Source organism: Mustela nivalis (genome assembly GCF_964662115.1).
Source record: "Mustela nivalis genome assembly, contig: HAP1_SCAFFOLD_211, whole genome shotgun sequence".
NCBI classification, from domain to species: domain Eukaryota; kingdom Metazoa; phylum Chordata; class Mammalia; order Carnivora; family Mustelidae; genus Mustela; species Mustela nivalis.
In genome coordinates, this window is record NW_028136423.1 from 170,056 (window position 1) to 190,566 (window position 20,511).

At 49.3% G+C, this 20,511-nt stretch overlaps 1 pseudogene across 1 annotated transcript; it reads left to right on the forward strand.

Annotated features, from left to right (window-relative positions):
• Positions 1–13,940: 13,940 nt before the first annotated feature.
• LOC309857021 (large ribosomal subunit protein eL32 pseudogene) lies at positions 13,941–14,406 on the forward strand (annotated as a pseudogene). The gene has a single exon. The product of its transcript is annotated as a large ribosomal subunit protein eL32 pseudogene (transcript).
• The last annotated feature ends 6,105 nt before the right edge of the window (positions 14,407–20,511 follow it).

A 20,511-nucleotide genomic window follows, 5' to 3' on the forward strand; every position in this document is an offset into this window, starting at 1 on the left:
TACCTGGGCCCTCGTCATTGGTGTCCACGGTGAGCCACTGCTCCCAGCTTTAGCTCTGTATGGCATTCGGTGGCTCCGGGAGGAGCTGTGCGTCTGGGCGAGCGACAGGGTACGCCTTATGCAGTGCTCCCTAATAGTCAGCCACGTGCCCCTACCACACAGAATTCAGAGAAGGGAGCTTCCTGGAGGGAGGTGGTGTTCAGGCTGTGGGCATGACGGTGACCACAACCAGCGGGCCCCGGTCATAATGTTCCATTTCATAATCACGCCAAACCTTTGTGAGTACTCCCAGAGAGCCGCGATCACCTCCACTTCACAGAGAAACATGGTTTCGTCTGAGGCGATGAGATTACCTGGGGAAGTGGTAGCCTTCTCTCGAGGGAGACTTGATTAATCAGGGAAGGTCGTTCCTTTTTAGTTTTTTTATTTCGTTACAGCAATCTGAAAACTTTTGCTGTCAGAAATACTTTCGTATTTTTACAGGGAATTGCTTTACAGGGTCTTTTTCTCAGGGCGTACGCAGTTCAGTGAGATCTAATGCATGTTTGGATTTGGATTTGTGTAACCAATCTGCACAGTCGGATAAGAGACAGGAAATCTGCAATGTTATCTATTTATTTAATCTTTCTCAGCCACTGTGATGAGCGTCGATAGAGCGCTTCTGCAGGCAGCAGGGCTCTGAATCCATGGGGAATCTGGGAGTTGTGTGGGGTCTGGTACTCAGTTTTATTTTATTTATTTAAAGATTTTATTTATTTTATTTGACAGATAGAGATCACAAGTAGGCAGAGAGGCAGGCAGAGAGAGGGACGAGGAAGCAGACTCCCTGCTGAGCAGAGAGCCCGATGCGGGGCTCGATCCCAGGACCCTGAGATCATGACCTGAGCCGAAGGCAGAGGCTTTAACCCACTGAACCACCCAGGCGCCCCTGGTACTCAGTTTTAGAGTTGAAAACTCACCTTTATTTTTAAGAAGTGTGATTGTGTATTTTTTCTTATTAATAAGTAATATATGTACATTTTAGGGAAAAATGATAAAATTTTAAGAAATCCCATAATCCCTCATGACCTTAGCTAATCATAGTTAATCATATTGAGTATATTCTTCATATATCTTAGGTGTCAGCTTGTTGGGTGACCTGCTCTTTAATTGTAATTAATATATTGTAGTCGTTTTCCATTTACATTTTTAAATGTCGATTTTAATGAGTCCGCGGTATCACACAGTTTCCTCTGGGTCCGTGTTGTTGCTGCCTCCCTCTTGTATTTGTTCTGCTGTGATAAATATTCTTGAAACCTAAGTCTGTGTGCACATCTGTAGCACAATCCTTAGCAGAAAATGACCGAAGCAGAATTGAATCAAGGACCCACTGTAAGGTTTTTGGTGTCTGTGGTGAAATAGGTCTCCATAAACATATCTACAATGCTCCTGCCGGCTGTGCACAGAAATCCTTAGAAAGTCATGCTCGGAGGACCTGCTCCAGTGTGTGAATCCTGCCCGCCGGGGCTCTTAGAGGACCGTTGCCTTTGGTAAAGCTTGCTGAGGTGTAATACACACACACAGCACATGAGTCCTAGCATGCGGCACGCTGTGTGTAACTACTACTCAGATGAGGATCAGGAACATTCTGAGCACACCAGAGGTTCCCTCCTGCTCCTTCCCAGTCAGTCACTCCCTGCCCCCTGCTTCTCTTCCATCACCAGCGATCAAGTTTGCCTGTTACCTTGCTCTGGTGGTTCGGTTCCTCAGGACATCTGTGGATTCCTTCTTGTTGTCGCGTATGTGGCATCTTAAATTTCGTTATCATCTGTTGTCTTCCATCACTTAGGTACTGTAGTCAGTTATCCGTTCTCCTGTTAATGGTCTTTTACATGGCATCCAGTTTGGGGCTTCCGAGGATAAGCTGCTTTAGACATTCTTGTGGTTTGATGGACAGATACATTTCCCTTGATCATGTAAACCTAGGAAAAGGTTTTCCAGGTCCTAGATTAGATGCGGGTCTCCCCTGTCGACCTCGTGGACTGGGTGATGTTTTGCTGAGGCCTGTCTTGTGCATGGCCAGATGTTGGCCACCTCCATTTGGCCTCTCCCCACCAAATGCCCAGTGGCGCCCTTTCCTCCAATTACATCAACCAAACGTTTCTCCAGGCATTGCCATATGTCCCCTGGGGAGCCAAATCACCTGCAGCTGAGAACAACTGCTTAATTTTCTTAAAATTTATTTAAAATTTATTTTTTGAAAAGATTTTATGTATTTATTTGAGAGGGAGGGGAGAAGCAGAGGGAGAGGGAGAAGCCAACTCCCTGTTGAGTAGGGATCCCGGTGCAGGCCTGGATCCCAGGACCTTAGGATCATGACCTGAGCCGAAGGCAGATGCTTCACCGACTGAATCCCCTGGTGCTCTGAGAACCCCTGCTTCAGTACATGCTGCCACACTGTGTTCCAGTTCATCCAGCTGCCAGCGATGTGCAGGACATGCCATGTGTTAATTCAGCAACATACTGAACCCTGCTGGGATAAAATGATGAGTGAGACCTGTCTCCTGGGGTCCAGCAGGAGAGACAAAGTAAAGACAAGGAGAAAGAGCCTCTGGGAAGCAGTGGGATCAACGTTAACAGGGATTTATATGGAATTCTGGGGAGGGTCACCTGGTCCAGCGGGGTTGGGGAGGAGGTGGCCCCTCGGATGGAGGTGGCCCCCTGAGCTGCTTCTGGAAGCAGAGATAATGATTACTCAGGTGAAGAGGAAGGAACAGGGCATCTCCAACTCGGGCAAAGGCCAGGAGGAGAGAGAAGGTATGCCACTCTGCCCAGGGGTGAACCCACCCTTTTCCTACCCTGAGCATCCCGACCCGAGGCCTTATATACGAAAATGTCCTGAAACGCGACATGATGTCCTTGTTACCACAGCACAAGTAACTGTAGCTGGGATCCAAGGTCCCATGTTCAGGTGCAGATACAGATGTTTCCGGCATTTTCTAGCGCCCACAGAGAGGGGAATGTGGTCGGCTCGGTGAGATCTATGAACTTAGGATGGAATCTCTGGAGAAGCCCTGAGCTCTGCCCTCGAAAGAAGGAAGAGGGAAAGGGAAAAACTCAACTTCTGTTGGCGGAAAGAGGCACGGTGTTGTCTCGGGGTGGGAGGGATGTCGTACTAAAAGGATAACAGGCTCTGAAAACCCCCTGTAATGTGATGATGATGTTCCGCCCCGACTGGCACGTGGTGCAGAGAGCCCCTCTCCCCTTTTTGAGTTTCAGAAAAAACTTATTACAAAAGTAGGAACCCCGGGCAATAGTTAGCTGTGTGTTTAATAAGCCACTTTACTAAAAAGTTTAGAACTGCAAATCTTGACACTCTCGCTGCGACAGACTCACTCCTTGGCCAGGATATTGGAAACTTCATCTGCTTCCATTTCCAGTTTCTAGGCTCGTGGACACCCCCACCCCATCCCCATTTCTTCTGTGGAAGAGGAGCGATCTTTTACAAATCCAGAGTCCTTCGCAAGGCCTCCAATGCCGACAGCTGCTCCGCAGCCTTCCTTCCAGTGTCCCCTTAGTCCCCTGTCCTGCTCTCTGCACATAATCTATTCATTTCCGCCTTCATGCCTATGGGGCCCATACCTGGAATGTTCTTCATGGCAGGCTCTGCTTGTTAGTTTGATCTTGATTCAGATGTCACTGCCTTACCCCATCCCTCTTTGCTGCCACATTTGCTAATATGTTTCCCTTGTGGGATGAGATGCTGGATGTCTTGGTCACAGTTAGGACACGTGAGTCCTCTGTGTTTGTTGAATAAAGGAACTAACAGAAGACCAGATGAACACACAGCTAGATTGTTAAAAATGAGGATGGAATCAGCACCAATGGAGAAATGTCTAAACGTTTTCTACATCCCAAATAGTGGAAGAGAGGTTGGACCACTCTTGAGGGAACGGATTCCCTACTAGGAAGGCAGCGAAGCAAGTCTGGGATGTGTTTTACAGGTTTTCTGTCCTGCATAGAAAACTGAACTTGGCCTCGGAGGAACTCTACAATCTTGGGCTTCTGCGGCCTGCCCACTTCCTAAGAGCTAGAGACCCCCAGACAAAAGCCTATTAGAAATCTGAAGGGAAGCCAGCCTCTTGTAACCTTTTATCTGTTTAACAAGTACTTCTGTGTCCTGTACTATGTGCATATAGTGTTCTAAGAACTTCTTTTTTTTAAGATTTTATTTATATATTTGAGAGAGAGAGAGAGGGTAGGAAGTGAAGAGGGAGGGAGAGGGACATGCAGACTCCTCGCTGAGCAAGGAGCCTGACACGGCCCTATCCCAGGACCCTGAGATCATGACCTGAGCTGAAGTCAGATGCTTACCCACTGAGCCACCCAGGTGCCTCTAAACATTTTGTAACGTATGTGCTCCTCAAAACAATCTTGTGAGGTATTATTATCCTCATTTTTAGTATAAGGAAACTGAGTCAACGATTGGTCAAGTGATCTCGGGTGAAAGAGTTCCTTTGATTAGGGCTCGAGGAAACCCCATCCTTACGGCGTGAATGTGGAACACAGTATATCTGTTCAGATCTGCTACTTAATGGTATTTCCCTTGTGAGGGGCCCTTGAAGGCCAGTGTCATTCTCCAGATCTGTCTGACCTGCTGCCTCTCTTCCTGGTGGCGGCACCTCGTTACTCAGCACCCTTTGTAGTGAGACGGGACCGCTGCCTGGATTCAGCGCGGTGGAAAATGAGCCCAAGTTTGGGCTCCACTCTCAGGCCTGGCCGCGGGGAGGCCCCTGGGAGCCACACGTCAGGGATGTTGGGGGCCGGCAGGCAAAACGACCTCGTATCGAAATCACCATTTGGAGAAAAGCTGCTCCTGCATCAGCCACAGCTCTCAGGGATTAAAGGCTTTTTGGCCAGAAATGAACTTCTTCCCCTGTTGGTTCTTGGTACGTTTGGTGGGGGGTGTTAGAGGAGCCGGGTTTGCAGACACAGATGCTGAAGAAAAGCGGATTCCTCCGGGGAAGTGTATTCAGAGCAGTAGGGCCCACGCGGCATTGCTGCGTGGGGACTCCTGAGGGGCTATGAGGGAAGACAACCCAGAGGATAAAAATCGATTGCCTGTCTCCTTGCTGCGACATTCCCACGGTAATTTTGGGAGCGGCCACGGAAGGGTGCCGGGAAGCCACGTGCATCCTGCGCTCTGGAGATGGGTGCTGAACCGCACGTCGGTGGTTCGAGGATGTAGACAGTTTGGAAGGGGCTAGGGGGTCAGTTTATGGCTGGAGAGGACCTGGGGCAGGAGGCCTGGGCTGTGCGTGGGCTCCCCCTGTGACTTTGCACCAAGGGGCTCCTTCCCAGGGTTCTGAGGGTCAGGAAAGATGTGCGGGGAAGCCCAGAGCTGCTGGCTCATTCTGGGGAGCTTTATCTTTCTTCCTTTAAACTCCCTCTGTCCCGTGTGGCCATAATGCACATGATGGCTTTTGTGCTACTTAGGAGATTTTCAGACCTTTGCAGCAACCAGGAACCTTAAAGAGGGCAAACCCAGGGTACCTATATGAGGCAGGGGAAAGCAGGCGCTGTCTTTGAAGTTGGGAGTGGGAGGGCCCCAGAGTCCCCCACCCCACCCCAGGGTGCTTCCACACCCCATCCCGCTCAGTTCCTCATACTCTAATGTGAAGGACCTTTGGCTGGGACCTGGGTCAGGAGGGGAGTGAGGCCTCTGAGAGGCACCCAGTCCTTTTCTGAGATGGTGAAGCTGACACTGATAAGTCAATGATATTCTGGTGTTTCAAAGCCACCCAAAAGTGTCTATGGCAAAGTGATTAAAAATTGAATTATTTTGGGGCTTCCTGGGTGCCTCAGTTGGTTAAGCATCTGCCTTCGTTCAGGTCATGGTCTCAGGGTCCTGGGATCGAGCCCCAAATCGGGCTTCCTGCTCAGTGGGAGAGTCTGCTTGTCCCTCTGCTTATGTGCTCTGTCTCAACAAATCACAATTTTTTTTTAATTTTAAAGATTTTTATTTTATTATTTTGGATGGAACTGAAATGGGAGGACACCTGTTTCCTTCTTCAGGAAACTGTTACAAAAAGAAGATCATGGATTGGGAGAGAGGATGATTTTCTAGGAAGAAAAAAGGTAAATAAGTGTAATTTTCTAAAAGTGGTGACACTCTTGCTTGTAGATGTTCCTCCTGCATTTTGGGAAGTTGGAGAATCCGTAATACTTTCAATTAAAGTTTTCCTGAGAATCCCCAGCTGACTTTGGGGGTGGGGGGCATTGTCCTTTGTGCAGATTTTGAGCTTCTGTGAGTGAGCAGACCTCCACTCCAGAGTGACATAAAAAGCAATCTGCACCTCCTTCCTGATTTGTCTGTAATGAAATTTGCTTTCCTCAGGTCCCAGCATTCGAGGCAGATAAATATGTTCCCTTTCGTTGGCTCTTACTCATACTTCAGCAAGATTTCCCATGTGCTTTCCTTGGCTGGCTGGGAAACTGGACCACAATTTATGGGATCTTAGGGGACAGGCGCATAGAATTCCAGTGGGATCCCAGAACAGAACCTAATTGTAGATTAGAGACCATTGCGGTGTGAAGCTTTTCTTTGAGATCGAAAGAGGTGCATGTTATGCAAATATTAGCAAGTGTAAGTTCACACTGTCTATTGAAAATTCATAGACTCATTATGGTCACGAAGGCTGGAAGATAAGTAGATTTTGGGAAAGATGCAGGTAAATTCAGGGAGGTGGCAAATTACCCCAGGGAAAGTAGAATGGCTAAAGAGTATGGCCCACACTTTTTTTTTTAAAGATTTTATTTATTTGCCAGAGATAGAGAGAGAGAGTACACACAAGCAGGCAGAGAGGCAGGCAGAGGCAGCAAGAGAAGCAGGCTCCCTGCCGAGCAAGGAGCCCGATGTGGAACTTGATCCCAGGACCTTGGAATCATGATCCGAGCCGAAGGCAGCAGCTTAACCAACTGAGCCACCCAGGCGTCCCTGGCCCAAACTTTTTTTTTTTTTTTAAAGATTTTATTTATTTATTTGACAGAGAGAAATCACAAGTAGATGGAGAGGCAGGCAGAGAGAGAGAGGGAGGGAAGCAGGCTCCCTGCTGAGCAGAGAGCCCGATGCGGGACTCGATCCCAGGACCCTGAGATCATGACCTATGCCAAAGGCAGCAGCTTAACCAACTGAGCCACCCAGTCACCCCCTCGCCCAAACTTTTTTAAAAGATTTTATTCACTTATTTGACACACAGAGAGCCAGAAAGCACAAGTTGGGGGAATGGCAGAGGGAGAAGGAGAAGCAGGCTCCCCGCTGAGCAGGGAGGCAAATGTGTGGGACTGGATCCCAGGAGCCTGGGATCATGACCTGGACTGAAGAAAGACACTTAACTGACTGAGCCACCCAGGCGCCCCCTGGCTCCAACTTCCAAAGATGGTGTATGAGATACCTTTGGTGCGAAGGAATGAAGATCAGCAACTGTCCTTGATTCTGCTTCTCAGGAAGGCATTGGGATGTGGTGCCCAGGACTTTGGAGACAGACACACGCGTGGTGCCCTCCGGCTCTGCCGCTAAAGCAACACCTTCCAGAGGGCAGCTGCAGGCACCGGGTGGCGTCACACAGGGTCAGTCCCGGGAGGCACTCAGCCATGTACCCCTTCCTCCATCCTGCTGGGGTTAAAAAAATTACCTATATATATATAAAAAAAGAACCAGAATCGTGGGAATGAATGAAAAATAAAGGTTTTCCTATGAAGTAGTGGTAGTTCTCTTGTAGTACTTTTTTTCTCTCTCCCTCTCTCTCTCTCTTTTTTTTTTTTTTTCTTTCTTGGTTTGTTTTCTGGGGAAGGAGCCTGCCATGTGGGTTTTCAGTCAATGATGTTCCCTGACTTAAGTCCTACTGCCCCCCTCAAGGGGGTGGGCTCTGAGGAAACTTTTTTTTTTTTCAGGCTTTTGTTCTCTGGTGGTTTTTTGTTTGTTCACTTTTTTTTTTCTCACTTTGACCGCTTTTGATGGTTTTTGTAGTTTTAGAGGAAAACAAACCGCACCCTGATCCTCTCTCTCAGAGAGAAGCCTCAGTCTGGCTACAGAGCTCAAATAAGTTCCCCCTTGGCCGTTGGCAGAGCAGGTTCCAAGTCGCTGTCCCTGGGGATGGAGGATCTTTTGCTTGTACCCAAAAGCACGGCAGCAGCAGCTTTGGGCACCTCTAGACTGCTAGAGAGGTTCCAAGCAGCAATCGCACACTGAGATTTTCCCGCTGGCCGGGGCTGGGAGTGCCCGGTCTTTCTGGGTCTAAGAGCGCCCACCTTGCACGCACCAATTTCAGGGAAGGCAGAGGTTCGCGCGCGGGTCTCAGGCTCTGAGAACTGGGCACAGGTCCTAGAGCACCAGGCTGGGCCTTCGCGCACCTCTCTGGGGCGAGAGTTTGGTGCAGGCTCTGAAACAAGGGCGTGTATCAAAGGGCACCTGCTGGGCCTTTATACCTCTCTCAGGGGAGTATCTCAGGCTCTATAGCAGGACTCTTGCATTCTGCCCCCTGGTGTGGCTCCCATCCCCTCACAGGAAACGGACCCCATGCATTCTCCCTGCGCTGGCAGCTTAGGGACCAAGAGCTGGTTTCTCTGCCGCACTCTCTGCCTCAGCGCCACGGGAGGCTGTCCCTGTCCCTAGCCGCCCCGATTCCCACAATTTCCCCAGAGATGCTTTGCTCTTTTGGAGTGCTTTCAACCAGTCTCCGAGTTAATGCTGGTCCCCAGACGCAGGGCACTCTCGCTTGTATTGGGGTATTACTTTCCAACTGGTTGCCTCTGGTAGCTCCCTCCCCCTTTTGTTTATCTTCTGATATCAGTTCACAGTTCCCACTCCGCTTTACCTGCCCACTGGCTTCTTCTCCCCCTGTAGAGATCCACACATGTATAATTCTTATCTCAGGCTGATTTCATGGGTGATTGGAGTTCATGGGTGATTGGTAGGTAATCAGCTCATTTTGGGGTACAAGTTGAAAAGACACCTCCTCCTACTTCCACGCCATTTTGTCCCCCCTCTTAACTTTTTTTTTTTTTTTTTTAATTTTATTTGACAGCACAAGTAGAGGGAGAGGATGAAAGAGAAGCAGGATCTTCACTGAGCAGGGAGCCAGATGCAGGGCTGGATCCCAGGACCCTGGACAGATGCTGCACTGAGGGAGCCACCCAGACACCCTTTTAGACCTAGGATGCAGGTAGGAGAAGCAAGCCAGGGGTATCTTGGCCCAACACTAATGACCATGGCTCAGACAAATCCATCTTCCACTTCAGGCTTCCAGATACTCTGCGAAGGAGACATTCCCCTTCCTGTCCCTGAATGCTCTGCCAGTTCAAGGCAGATCCATGTTTCTGAGGGTTCCTCTTTGGTCATTCTGTCAGGGACAGCCAAGAGGGCTCCAAGCCTGTGTGGACCCCAGGCCTGGGGATCCCAGCCCTGAACTCTTTGCTCTGCCCTTGATGACCCCAGAATAGATCCATTCAGCAACTGTCAATCCATGCCAGGCCAGGGAACAAACACAGCAGTACACAAGATCAACTCGCCTTGGTCCCAGGAGCCTGGATTCCCCAAGGAGGGCTTCACCTGGTCTCTGAAGGGGATTCCAGGGGTTCCAAGATGGCCATGGGTGGAGCCCACCAGGTAGAGAGGCCCCTGGAGAGTGTCCACTGGCACTGAGCAGACGGAAGATCCGCTCAGGCCTTCCCTCGCGGCTCCACTGTGCCCTGGGGAGAGAAAAGGGCCAGCCACACTGCACCAGGGCCGCAGCTCGGCCGCCCAGGAGCGGCAGCGGGCCTAGCCTGGAGCTCAAGCAGGGGCAGGGAGGCTGGGACTGGGCGGGGGACTGGGGTCCTGGAGTCAGTAGAAGAGCAGCAGAGCCGGCAGGGGGCGCAGCCAGGCCCCTCACTGGACAGGACAGACAGGAGGCTGGGCGAGGGCGCGCGGGTCTGCAGAGGCCTGCACCACTGTTTGCCGCCCCCCACACGCCACAGCTCGCCCGCAACTGCCTGCCCCGCCCACCGCCTTCTGTGGGCCCAGCGAACTCACTGAGCAAGTAGTGCCTCCCAGGGAGGCAGGGTTTCTGGGCTGGCAGGGCAGGGCGCTGGGGAGTGCATCGGTGCCCTGCTGACTCAGGTACTGAGGGGCTGGGGAGGGGTAGGGGCGCTAGGGAGAGAGGGAGGCTGTGTCCCTCCTGCCCGCTGCCACCTGCTGCTTCGTCCAAGGGAGCGGGAGGGGGGCCTGGCGGACAGGTTCCTGCTGCCCTGGTGCTCCTATGCCCCATAGCCCTTGCCCCACAGCCCTTGCCCCACAGCCCTCGCTCCACTTCTCGGTATCCAGGGAACCCGTGGGGCCCTACTGACATCAAGGGGCCCAGCACCACTGTGCTGACAGGCTTCTTTTCCAGAACTTGATGAAAAATTTTGTCCCTCAGAATCGCCGGGCTCCCCAGCCCGAGAGGAGCTGGCTCCGCGCGGCCTGGGCCCCACTGGGCCCCCTCCACCTCAAGTGCCTTTTACCCAGGAGCCCCAGGATACCATTCCTTTCTGGCCCATGGACCCCTTCCCCCCACCCCACCCCCACACCTCTACTTTGGGCCTGAAACCACCCTGGGTTCACTTCCATCTCCGGCCCCCTACCCCACAGGTCCTTGTACACCTCCAGGCCTGACCCATGGCCCGTCTCACCTCTGGGGTCACTGAAACCCTTCCACTAGGGGGCCACTGGCATCTGCCATCCCAGACTCCCGGGACTCCCCTCCACCTTGGAGCTCCCTACCCTGTTTCCTCTAGGAACTGCTGTGCCTAGAGCACCGAAACCCCACATTCTCAAGCCAGCTGTCTTCGGGCCAGGGACTCAGGTATCCTCAGGGACCCTCCTTTCCGGGGCACATACTCCTCTCTGTGCAGGAGAGACCAGAGAGAGCAGCTTGGGGATCCTTCACTCCAGCTGGATGGAGGGGCAGAAGCTGGGGTGTGTGTGAGGGGCTGCTCACAGGTGGCCTCCCTGGGTAAGGAGCTTCCAGGAGGAAACTTCAGGGCGAGGCCATGATGTGGAAGCCTCAGGAAGCACTGGCTGCACAGACTCCAGGCTCCTGGCTTGGGCAGTGGGCATTTAGTGGCCAGAGCCCTACAGGACCAACCCCATCCAAACCCACCCCACCCTGGCTGGCTTTTTTGTCTTTAATTTGCACAGCAACCTTTTCTCCAGTATGAAATTGAAAACTTTGCTTTGGAAAGTTTTGTGTCCAGGAGGCTCCTGGGCATCCACTTACTTTATTTCCGGAGGCTAGTTGAGGAGGGTGGAGTCTTTGGGACCTTAACAGCAGGTCTCCTGATCCTTCCTGACTTCCTTTTTTTTTTTTTTTTAGATTTATTTATTTGAGAGAGAGAGAGAGATAAAGAGCACACCACGGAACACATGCAGGCACAGGTGAATGGGCCAGGTGAATGGACCTGTGCCAAAACAAAGAGTCAGATGCTCAACCAGCTGCAACCACCACCCCCCGTCCACCTTTTACAGATGGGTTACATCTACCCACTCTTAGGTGCTTTGCCTGGACCCGGCTAGTCTTACAGCAGTCCTAGGACACTGTCTCTTGCCCAGTGTCTCTGGTCAGTACCAACCCATGCCTCAAGTGTGGGAATGACTTCTTCCTGACTCCTTTTTTTTTTTTTTTAAGATTTTTTATTTTATTTTATTTATTTGACAGAGAGAGATCACAAGTAGGCAGAGAGGCAGGCGGAGAAAGAGAGAGGAGGAAGCAGGTTCCCTGCTGAGCAGAGAGCCTGATGCGGGACTCGATCCCAGGACCCTGAGATCATGACCTGAGCCGAAGGCAGCGGCTTAACTCACTGAGCCACCCAGGCGCCCTTCCTGACTCCTTAACTCCCTGTCCAGCCTGGGTTGCCCACCCCCCTCCAGGCTGTCCTAGTTGTATATATTGGATCTCAGTAGATTGTGGGCACCATCAGATCCTCACCTGTTGTGGCCGGCGCAACAAATCAACCAGGAACATGAGGGTAAGAGGGTGAAGAAAAGAAATCGAGAAGCAAAGAGATGGGGGGCAGGAGGAGCACTGAGGAGGATGTCCAACAGTGCTAAGTTTATTCAAAGCATTAAGGCCATATATATAGTGACATTACATCTGTGTTTAGTTAAGCAACTACGGTTCCTCATGATGCCAAATGGCTGATGCCAGTACAAATACAGCAAACCTGAAAGTAATTTATGGGCTGTACTAAGGCAGCAAGGACCAGCAACGAACTTTTTAGCCCAACCGAATTGTTCTCATTTGTTTAGTAAGCGTGTGGGAAGTCACGTAGACGAGCGCACAACACATAGCACAGACTCTTTCCCAGTGCTACTGAACTTTTCCCGTCCTAAACCTTTTGTTAGGTTATTTGGACTTTAAAGGAGGCACAAGTCAGGGTCTGGTTTGGTTCTCGTCTCAAGCCTTATTGCGGCCTCCCACACTCACCGAAATGAGAACATGGCTCAGGGTTATGGAGTGAATATACCCTTTAGGAAACATTAAAGGACATAGCATAACTGGTCCGGGGTCACCCAGCCTGTGAGAGGCATGGGTGAGATTCAGACTGCACTGGGTGCCACAGCCATTATCAGCTCACCTTAGTGTCCAACCTGGTCCCAGAAGGTTCCTGCTCAGGACTTTGCTTTGTGCTGAGCTGGGCTTGCTTCCTGCCTTTGAAGCCATTTTCACAGTGTATCCCCAGCCCACCCTCTCACATTGAGCATCAGGGCTGCCTTGGCTGGCCTCTGTTGATCGTGCCATTCCTCTCAATCCCTCTGTCACCCCTCCTGCCCACTGTCCTACTGCCCTCTGTCCGGTGGGCCAAGTTCTGAGTTTCTTACCTGCACTTCCTCTTAACTGTGCTCTGTTGAAATCCTCTCTAACAGGGAAGACCTGCTTATCAGAGCAGCTTGATTTGGAATCCATCTCCCCTGGAGGTCAGAGCTTATGACCATCATGTCCCCAGCCTCAGCACTGGGGATGCCTGCCCAGCCTATTCTGGGTGCTCGTGGAGCTCTGGGATCTTGGAGAAGATTTGCCATGAAAATAAGCATTTATACATAACACGGAAGAGAAGATTTGAGGAAATTGAGTGAGTGTCATCTGGTAATGTTTGTGTTAGGATGGTTCTGAAATTTCTGGGCCCTGAGTTACCAAGAACCCTAGGTTGCCCAGCTGGAAGGACCTCAGATAGATCAGCTGGGCTCCTCACCTCATTTGACAGATGGGAAGTTGAGGCCCAGAGCTTAGTGCCACAGAGCAGGAGTGAGGAGAGATGTTAGTGACAGGAAGAAACCATAGGGTAAGCACAAAGTGGCTGAGCCTGGTCTTTGTTTATGCAAATGAGTTGCTAAAACAGTGGGCCTGAGGCTGCTGACTCTATCTAGTGGCCAGCAAGAAGTAACACCAGCCCACACCTTCTGAGGTTTAACTCCTGCCAGGAATGATTCTCAATGTTTTATTTGTGGGCACCTGGGTGGCTCAGTTGTTCAGCTGAGGTTATGCTCCCAGGGTGCAGGGATCTAATCCTCACCAGGCTTCCTGCTCAGTGGGAAGCCTGCTTCTCCCTTTCACACTCCCCCTGTGTGTGTTCCCTCTCACCCTGTCTCTCTCTCTCTGTCAAATAAATAATAAAATCTTAAAACAAGAACAACAACACCAAAATGCTTTATTTGCCTTAGGAGATAGGGTCTGTTATGGCTACCATTTTAATGCATGGAAATATGGGCACAGGGGAGCTAAAGGAGTCCAAGGTCACACAGCTTGCAAGTGGAGGAGCCAAGATTTGAACATTGGGCAGCCTGCCTCCAGAACCTGTATCATTTTTTCCCCTTGTGTATGTTATTTTTAAAAACCTTTCCCTGGGCTCTCTTCTTCGGCGCTGCCTGCGGAGGTGGCAGCCATCTGTTACTGGGCATCATGGCTGCCCTCAGACCTTTGGTGAAGCCCAATATCGTTAAAAGGAGGACCAAGAACTTCATCCGGCACCAGTCAGACCGATATGTCAAAATTAAGCACAACTGGCAGAAGCCAAGAGGCATTGACAATAGGGTGCGCAGAAGATTCAAGGGCCAGATCTTGATGCCCAACATTGGTTACGGGAGCAACAAGAAGACAAAGCACATGTTGCCCAGTGGCTTCAGGAAGTTCCTAGTGCACAACTTCAAGGAGTTGAAGTGCTGCTGATGTGTAGCAAATCTTACTGTGCAGAGATTGCTCAAAACGTCTCCTCCAAGAACCGCAAAGCTATTGTGGAAAGAGCAGCCCAGCTGGCAATCAGAGTCACCAATCCCAATGCCAGGCTGCGCAGTGAAGAAAATGAATAGACAGCTTGTTGTGCACGTCATATTTGTGTTAATAAAAGCATAAAACTAAAAAAAACAAAAAAGCAAAAAAACCCTTTCCCTGAATTCTAACAGAGATGTGTAAACATTGTTAAGCATGTTTATTGATCATCACAAAGCTTAGGTTCTGAAGCATTGCAGCAAGCTGGGGTGGGCTTTGATGTCAGACCTGGTTGGAATCCAGTTTCTGGTGCTGCATGACCTTAGGTGACTTACTCAGCCTCAGTTTCTGCACTGAGTTTGGCAGCCGTGTGATGAGTAGATCGTGTGACAGTGCCTAGAGGGTTTGGTGCCTGGCGAGTGTTTAATAAATGGTTTTCTCTTCTTAATAATAAAGATTCTAAGTTGTGTTGGTTTTGTTAAGCAGTCCGAATACCTTCCTCATCGGTCAGTTGCCTGTCAGTCGCCTTGTAGGTACTTGTGAGGAGTCACTTTGGTAAGTCACTATATATAGCTGAAACATTTGGGGGTAGTTGGGGGACACCCCCCCCTGCCCCCACTGCCCCTGCATTGAAAGTCTGTAATTTAAAATGTTCCACCTGTGCCTGTTTTTTTTTTTTTTTTTTTTTTTTTTAAACATAACCACTTTGGGACAGTGAAAGTTATGTCTTCTCCTTAGGGTTGTGACAGAGCCGTTGGGGACCTGTAACAGCTTACTTCCAGTTTCTGTCTGGCATGCTGATAGGCCAGAACTTATTTTAACAACATTCCATCACATGCCAGGCACCTGGAAGGAAGAATATGTTGAACTTCTCGGAAATTATTTTTTGGAACTGTTTTTATCCTGAGGAATAACCCATTTAAAAATTGAATGATCTTTATGGTTGACTTTTCCACTCTACATAATGCAAACTGAAAAACTCGTTGTTTTCAGCTGCTTCTGCAGCAGTGGGAAGAGCAAGCCTGTGGGGTCCTCCCCAGGTTGGCCCCAGCACAGAGCTGCATCATTCTACACACCCCTCATGCCTTGTCTCCTTGTCTGTGAGGTGGTAATGATGGTGCAGGGAGCTCCAGGGGTTGTCGTGAAGGTTACAGAGATGGGGGGTGTAAACTTTGAATAGTGTGCCCCACATAAAATGCAGATCTGGTGAGCAGAGGCAGCTGCTCACATTAATTGTTGATGCCAAGGCACTGGAGTTCCACAACAGCCTATGCCTTTCTTTCCTGGGTCTTTTTTGTCTCAGCCACCACCTTAGAGAAAGTGACTCAGCAAGGCTGGTGCTTGTGGAGCCCTCTACAAATCCAGCTAATTCACACGGGCGATGCCCTGGAGATAAGGGGGTTTTCCTGGGTGGTAGGACCCCATTTCAGAGGCTTAACTAGCCGGTTTCTCCTAACTGGTCGTGTCGTCCAGGGTCAAGATGAAGGCCTGCCAGGAGACTGGTGGTCTCACCAGAGTTTTCCACTGGAAGCATGAAGGACCCCATGGGGCTTCGTGCAGAATGACATGGGTGTTGGAGGGAGAACAGGGGGGACATCGCCTGTACCATCATGGGCAGGTCACTATATCTGGCTCACGCCGGCTTTCTTCCCATCTGGGAAATGGCAGAAGACCATGCTTTTTCACAGGAGGGATGAGGGTTTAGGGAGGTATTTGATGACTGTGTTGGGGCTGCATGAGTAACAGAGTTGACGGAGGGGCCTTGGACTCACAGACTTGGGTTCAGGCCCCTGCTGCTGCCACATAAAAGTAGATCACTTGGGTAAGCCATGGACCTCAGTGTCCTCCTCTGTGCACTGTGGATAATACCTAGCATGTAGGTCTGTGAGGGGTACAAAATAGAAGGCCATATTAGGAGCTTAGAGCAGAGTCTGGTACTCACTAGATTGTAGTTTTATGGAGATACTCTGGCATCACTGGTGTTGCAGACCTGGTCCTACCCTCTGGAACCTTTGGCTGTGTGACAGATGGCTTATGAGGCCGTGGCTGACAGAAAGAAGCGGTGTCTGTCTTTTCTTAAGATTAAGGGTACAGAGGGGTGCCTGGTGGCTCAGTCGTTGAAGCATCCAACTCTTGGTTTCAGCTAAGGTCATGATCTCAGGGTGGTGGGATTGAGCCCTGAGGTGTGCTCTGCTCTCAGTGTAGAATCTGCTGGAGGTTCTATCTCCCTGTATTTGTGTGTGTGTGCTCTCTCTGTATCTCTCTCTCTCTGTCTATCTCTCCCTAAAATAAATGAAGCTGTAAAAATAAATAAATACATACATGCATAAGTTAATTAATTATGGGTACAGAAATCAGTGATGGAGCTGGGCTGATGGGACGCTTGGCAGCAAAGATAGGTGCACCCTGCTTGAAGGCTCGGGGGTAGCTGTGGTGTCACCAGTGGTGATGGGGGTGTGAGGATGAAGCCTCGTGCAGCATCCAGAGAGGAACTTAGATGGGGGGGGTTCCAGGGAGTAAATGCCCATGGGTAGGAAGCATCTTCAGATGAATGTCAGAGGGTGTCCTCATGGATGGGGAGGCACCCTTTCTCCCTGAAGCTGCCCACGAGTAGAGGTGTGCCTGCTGGGGACATAACTAAATCATTGGGGTTTAGCCTCCTAAGCTGTTAATTTATGAAGATGTGGCCAAGACCTTGTCTCACTGCTTTTTAAAGAGAAGTAAATTAAACTGCTGTTTGGGATGGTGTTGTCTTCCAAAGGCTCATTCAGAGTCAGTGGCAGAGCTGCTGAGGGCTTTCCAACTTGTCTTGAAAGCCTGGTCCAGGCAAGGGTGAGGGATATTCCCATCTCTTGGGGTCTCTTGCCCTCTCTGTTTATGGCTGAACGTGGTTTTGTGACTGGTAAATAGACAGGCATCCTGTGCAGATCCTTCAGCTCTTCGTGTGGCTGCAGTAGAGGAAATTCCCATTCACTGGGCACAGACTGTGGCTGGACGGGCGGTGTGGCGGGGCTCTCACTGAGCATTCTCCTTTCACGTAATCCCCGACCAGATATGAATTTTGTGGTGTTGCCACTTTCCTGCTGGCCAGGAGGGAAGTTGAAGCCCAGGAAAGTTACACTTTCTCGCTGTGGTAAGCGGCAGAGCCATGTCAGCCGGTCCAGGCCCTGGCTTTCAGGTCTGTTTGCTGTGAGCATTTCCTCTTGTGTTTCCAGCTTTTGGCCTGTTTGACCTATCAAACTACTGATGGTGTATTGATAATTCTAATACTCTCGACATTGTGAAAGATTAGCTCTTCACTTTGTGCTAGAAATGTTTCTTTCTGTATTTTTCTTTTAATTAAAAAAAAAAGTCAAAGTCCCACGTTTCTGCCCATTTGAATCTCCCTGAGTCTCCCTGTTGTGAAGTGGTTGGGTTTGGGGATTTCTAGGGCAGGGGCCTAGTTGGTGGTGGCTTTGCCTGGAGGAGCCCATGGCTCAGGACTTAGAGTGGGGACTGGAGCAGTGTGAACTGTGGCCTGAAAATGTGTTCATGTGTGCTGAGGTGGTGCCCAGATTCTTTTGGAGGATGAACTGAGGTTTTGATCAGTAGGTTAGAGAAACACTTGATGGAATAACACTGATAATTTTGTTTTTGTATTCAATCCTAATTTTGTGATTTTGTTTTCATGTAGTGCAGTGTGCTCTATGTTCTAAGAAAAAATTGGCAATCAATTCATACAGTATCATGATTTAATAATCCTTCCTCACTCACCGGGTCATATTTCAGGTTTTTATATGTAGTTTTTATATCTGTAGTTCTGTTTCTGAATTCTGCATTTTGATTCATTCCTTCATTTTTAAATTTCTTATTTTAAAGATTTTATTTATTTGAGAGAGAGAGAGAATGAGCTAGGAGCAGGGGCAGAGGGAGAAGGAAAGGGAGACTCCTCACTGAGCATGGAGCCTGATGTGGGTCTCAGATCCCAGGTCTCTGAGATCAGGACCTGACCCAAAGGCAGATGCTTAACAGACTGAGCTACCCAGGTGCAGCCACATTCCTTCATATTTTTATTTTTACTCCAGTGCTGCACTGTTTGGCTGGTTGCTTCAGTTTCTGGGAGGGAGGGAGATGACCCCCTCCCCTGTTCTTCTAACAAGTTTGCTTTTGCTGCGTTGACTGGAGAAGGGCCAGGCTTCCTGAAGATGAGTAGGATGATTCAGTGACACCCAAAAGGCAGTGGCTATCATTGTTCCCACTGTGCTTCAACAACTTCACCCACTGACTCTTTGATGATGGCAGCCACCAGCAAATCTTCTGCAGAGGACTGCTGCCTTGGGATGCTTTTCTTGTGGTGCTGGACTTCATTCCCCCTGGCAGCCAGTACAGCTAGGATTAGAACCTAGGAAAAGTCCCATTAGAACCCAAGAAAGTGGGGTGCCTGGGTGGCTTAATTGATTGTCTGCCTTTGGCTCAGTTCATGGTCTTAGGGTCCTGAGATCAAATCCTGCACTAGTGTCCGTGCTGGCTGTGGAACCTACTTAAAATCAAACAAACAGAAATCAGCCCAAGAAAGTACCATCCTTTGTGTTGTTCTATACTGTGGATCAGATTTTATTTTTCTTTTCTTTTTTTTCTTTCTTCTTTCTTTTTAAAGATTATTTATTTGTCAGTGAGAGAGCACAAGCAGGGGGAGCAACAGGCAGAGGGAGAGGCAGGCTTCTGGTTGGGTAAGGGGTCTGATGCCGGACTTGATCCCAGGACCCTGTGATCATGACCTGAGTCATGTTAGGCTGCTGCCTAACAGACTGAGCCAACCAGGCATCCCCCAGGATCAGACTTCAATAACCCTACCAGATTTCTTTAGCTTTGACATTTTAAAGGACAATGAAAGCTAGCTAAACCTACACCAGGATTCTGCATCTGCTGGGGCTGTGCTGTCCGGGCCTATGTGCCTCCTGTTCTTCTAACCCCATCAATTCCACCCATGTTTTAGCCAGTGAACTGTAGGCAGGTGTGGGTGTGTCACTGAAAGCTTTGACTCGTCATTCATATCTTTATTGTAAGCTTATAATCTTTATTTTTTTCTTTTTTTGGGGGTAAGATTTTATTGATTTGTTTGTTTATGAGAATGAATGGGGAGCAGAGGCAGAGGGAGAAGCAGACTCCCTGCTGAGCAGGAAGTCTGACATAGGGCAAGATCCCAGGATTATTTATGACCTGAGCCCAATGCAGATGCTTAACCGACTGAGCCACCCAGGCGCCTCTTTATTTTTCCTTTATTGATTATCTGCCTTTCTGAGGCAGTGTTCTACCTGGGTTTTCATAACTCCACACTAAGGTATTCTTCCACTAGTGTGGCCTGTTTTGAGGTAATTCCTATACATTCTGGCTATGCTGCTAAATGATGCTATGATCTTGGACTCTTTTTTTTTTTTTTTAACTTCTCTGAGCCTTGGTTTCCTCTGTGCTAATGTGGATAATATACCCTCTCTTGCAGATGTGTGGAGGGCCATGGCTGACTTGGATGCAGTTGGAGTCATCTCACGGCACATGGAATACACAATTTCTCTTGCTTCCTGTCTTGATAACGACATCTTGGTTTTCATGCTGTCTTAGAACAAGTAGAACTTGACTTACATGTAAGTTGTGAATTCACGTACTTTTGACAGAGGTGTTATTTTAGTTTAGTTTAGTTTAGTTTAAAGCAGGCTCCACACCCAGTGCAGAGCCCAGTGTGGAACTCAAACTCACCACCGTGAGATCAAGATCCGAGCTGAGATCAAGAGTTGGCCGCTCAACCAGCCTAGTCACCCAGGCATCCCTTCTGTTTATCATTTTTCAAAAAATGTGACAAGTAACACTTTCTCTGCTTGGACCTGTCCTCACACCTGCTATGCTGGTCTGGGGGTCAGACGTGTAGCTGGTGTGGTGCTGGTGATGTTGAGCAAGACAGTTGTTAAGTCTTTTTACCCTAATTGCTGTTGTCCTATTATTTCCTTTTTTTTTTTTAAGATTTTATTTTATATCGTGGTGATATATGCTAAAACTGTTGCTTCTGGTCCTGCCTTAAAACTTGAATATGTAGGGCATTTTTTAAGGATTCATCCCTGGAGATACAGTATTTGTTTTTCTCTGTCTGACTTATTTTGCTTAGCACAATACCCTCTAGGTACATCCATACTGTTGTAAATATCAGGATCTCATCCTTTTTGATGGCTGAGTAATATACCATTGTGTGTATGTACCACTTTGTCTTCTGTTGCTGGAC